Below are 4,205 nucleotides of genomic sequence, written 5' to 3'. Positions count from 1 at the left end.
CAGCATGTCTCTCCTTCAAAACTCTAAGCTTTATGAAAACAAAGAAAATGTATGTACCTCCTGATTCTGGCTTTATTCTGAGTTCCCAGCCCAAGGATCAGCAGTTATCACACAGAGGTTAAGAGCTTGTGATCTGGAGCCTGGCTGCTTGGTTCAATTTATGACTCCAGCTCTACTATCTGTGTGGATTTTGGCAAGTTACTTAAATTACTTGTATTTCAGTTTACTTGCATGAAAAATAGGTATTTTAATAATCGTGTTTACCTCTTAGGGAAGATTAAATAAGTTAATATGCATAAAGCACTTAGAATAGTGCTTGGCACAGAGCAAATAGCTATTAAAGTAGGTTCTCAATAAATGTTTGATAGATTAATAAATGCCACAGTAGGTCCAGCCATCAGCATTCTGCAGATGTCATTTAATCAATCTGAATAGTCCAGCTGCCTTCAGAGCCTCTTGATTTTCTTCACACATGTTTGTCATTTACTGCCTCTCAGGCTTTATTGTATTTGTGTCAAATCCACTGTGTAAACATTTAAAAAAGCAAAACAGTGCTACATAGTTTTAAAAACTGTTATAATTTAGCTCTATGGATTTCTAAAACTTCACATACAAAGTGCTTAACTGCCTCACCTGAGGTTTTATGTCGCTGATCAAATCCACTCATTTAATAAATATGTAGTAACATAGTATGTGGTGTATAAAGAATAATGCTAGATTAATGTTTGCGTGTGCACATGTACTTGTGTATATTTGCATGTGTGCGTGCAGTGGGAGTGGAGCTGATAATGCTGAAGATGAATAAGATGAAGTTTCTGCTCTATGGAATCTTAAAATTTAATAAATGAGATAACCGTGCAAACAACTAGCTAAATCACAAGGCCCGATCCCCTGGGAGCCTGTGAAAATCTGCATCCTGCTCTGAGAAAGCATAATCTCTCTTTGTGTCTATAATTTTACCCAGGCTGGCATATGAGTTAGAGAGTAGACTCCTAATGTTTCACATTCTCTGTTTGTACAATGCCCTACATCTGTGAACACAGAAGTAAAGTGCTGCTATTAGCACAATGTGAAAAGCACTTTTTCCCTGAAAGGAACAAAAATGTTGCCATGAAGCTATAGAAAAAGGTAAGTCTTTCAGGAAAAAGACTTTTCCTAAAAGGACCTCCTAAAGGACATTTTAAAGTATTTAAACAAACAAACAAACCAGGATGACTGAGTAGAGTTTAAGCCTATGCCCCTTCTATATTCTCTCATCCTGTGTCTTTTGACCTTTAGTGAATCACTTCTTTGGGTTACTTATTTCCACCCTCACTTTGTCGTAGTAGTAAGAGAATTCTCAGAGGGGAGACTATAGAAGTCTGTCAGCAGCAGGGTCCATTCTGGCAGGAAAACTATTCTATAAAAGAAAAAGAAATGGATTTCCTTTCCCTGTAGTTCAATATTTTCTTCCTCTACACATTGGCTAAATTCCTCCATGGAACCCTCACACATGTCAGGGTTGGGTTGCCCCACTGTCTTGAGAGCTCTCTTCATTATGATTATCTGTGTTAATGCCATGTCATCAATCCTCATGGGTGTAAGGAGGCCTCACAATGGATGAATGGGGAAGGTCACCATGGAAACGTTTGTCTCCATAGCTGACTCACTGCAACCCCCATAACTGCTGAACCACATCTTGTCTGCCATCTGAATTGCACTGGATGAAGCCACACATTTGGCATCTACTATAGAACCATATTCTTTTTAAAAGCTATAAAAATCTATGCCAAGGAAACATACCTCAGACTCAGGGTAAAAACACCGTTTCAGATGTGTCTAGGTGGGTGATGCCATGCAATTACTGGTTAACACCTTTTAATAAGCACACAGAGTAAACGTTACCTGTGGTTTTCCAGCTCCCAGTTACTGCATGGTGTTGTAGCCTCTGGAAGTGCCCATGTAGGAAATGGGCAAAACACCGACACTCTCACATTTCAGAAAGGATAATCTTCAGTGTTGGTGTGCTCTATCAACCTGTATCACAGTGAACTGGAGGGGAATAAAAAGGTATTTGCTGAGGTGTTGTTTTGTTTTGGTTGTTTCAATGCAAAAAACTTAGCAAGATAACCCATGTAGAAAAAATTACATTTGAGAACTACAGATTTCTCACTTAGCCTTACCATGGAAAGGCAGGATATGAGCATTTCCTAGATGGGAAATTAGGTTTATGCTGGGAAATATCAGGCATAAATAAAATCACGAGAACTACAGTGTACATCCCAGCCACCTCAGCACAGCTCAGTGGAGCAATCTGTCTAGCTCTATATTCGGAGCTGGCTGTGATTATTCAAACCTAGGCCCAAGCAGGAGAGGCAAGCATGGGAGTGAAAAAGGGAACGGGCTATTTCCCAAGCTGCGCACTGTCTCTGGATCTTCACAGAGGCAGGTAGGTCCTCATTTGTTGTTTATACGTTGGATCTCAGGTGGAAATCTTAAACTTGACTGATAATAGTAGATGTTTACATAGCACTTGCTTAAACATATGCCAGTCTGTACATGTATTAGCTCATTTGATTCTATAAATTATAATATGAGGTAGGTATATTCTTTACTTCATTTGAGAGGTTAAGAAACAAAGGCATAGAACGATTTAGTGATTTCCCCATGGTCACATAGCTCTTAAGTGACGGAACTGAGACATAAGCCCAGGCAGTCACCCTCCAGTGTTCATTTACTTAACCGTTAAGCCATATATTTGCTTCTTGTGGAGTCCCATTTATTCGTTCTCTCCCTTTTCCTCTTTCCCTCCTTCTCTTCCTCTCCTCTCTCTTTAACCCCCTCTCCATCTTTCCCTTTTTCTCCCCTCTCTCCTCCTTCCCCACATCTCTTTCTCTCTCACCTCCTTCCTGTTACTCTCTCCCATCTGCCTCCCATCTCTACCTTCATGCCCACTCCATCACATTTTTTCTTGGAAGGTTTGGGATATCTTAAACTCATACAGTGAATTCACTCTCTTTGTTTACATTAAAGTGTTCCCATTTTATGGAGTTTGCTTCATCTTTTCTTTTTAACTTTCTTATTGAAGTACACCATGTACCTGGTGTTACGGACTGAACTGTGCCTCCTTTCCCCACAACAAATTCATGTGTCCAACCTTAACCCCCAATGTGACTGTATCTGGAGACAGGGCTTTAAAAAAAGGTAATTAAAGTTAAGTGATGTCCTAAAGATGGCACCCTATTCCAATGTAACTGGTGTCCTTATAAGAAGATAAAGAGACACCAGGGATGGCTATGCACAGAGAAGAGGCCACGGGAGGAAACAGGGAGAAGATGGCCATCTGCAAGCCAAAAAAGAGAGGCCTTAAGAGAACATGGCTGGTGGGGACTTCCCTGGTGGCACAGTGGTTAAGACTTCACGCTCCCAAAGAAGGGGGCCCAGCCGGATTCGATCCTGGGTCAGGGAACTAGATCCCACGTGCATGCCTCAACAAAGAGTTTGCATGCTGCAACTAAGACCCAGCACAACCAAATAAATAAATAATAACTTAAAAAAAAAAAAAAGAGAGAACATTGCTGGCACTTTGATTTTGGATTTCTGGCCTCCAGAACTTCAAAACTATTCTAGTAAATTCCAGAGTTTTTTCTATTATTTTAAAGTCTAAAGGCTCTGGGTCTTGCAGACAAAGAGTTCCTCTACAGCAAAACACAAAACTCCCATTATTATAGGAGTTTTATCCCCCCACCTTTTTTTTTTTTTAACTTACTAGATCACTGGTTTATTATCAGTGCTCTACATGTTCAGGGAAACTTCTCTAGTAATGAGCTATAGAAATGATCCCTGAGAGTATAGCCTTGCCAATCCCATTTTTAGCTCCTGTATTTCCCAATATGTTGCATACCATCTGTTAATCTAATGAAATGCCCCAAGGCTCAAATTGTAAATTTTAAAACCTCTCACTTCTTTTGATATGTGATTGAAGATCCCATTCTAATGTGGATTAGTTCTTCAATGAAGGCGTGAAGCCAACTAGAAGTTTAAGCAGATTTGGAGCTGGGCTGCATGACTAATGTCATTTGTCTCAGTTCCCAGCTTCCAGGCAAGAATGGTGTTGGAATCCATTTACTTACCTTTCACTCCAATCATACTTATGGAAAGGGCAAGTAGTGAACCGCCTGAAGATCGGGGAGCTACACCAAATAGTTACAGAAATCTGAGCAGAT

Source organism: Balaenoptera ricei, chromosome 12, assembly GCF_028023285.1.
Source record: "Balaenoptera ricei isolate mBalRic1 chromosome 12, mBalRic1.hap2, whole genome shotgun sequence".
Classification (NCBI taxonomy): Eukaryota; Metazoa; Chordata; class Mammalia; order Artiodactyla; family Balaenopteridae; genus Balaenoptera; species Balaenoptera ricei.
The sequence above is the reverse complement of the archived record's forward strand: the minus strand, read 5'-3'. Positions refer to the sequence as shown.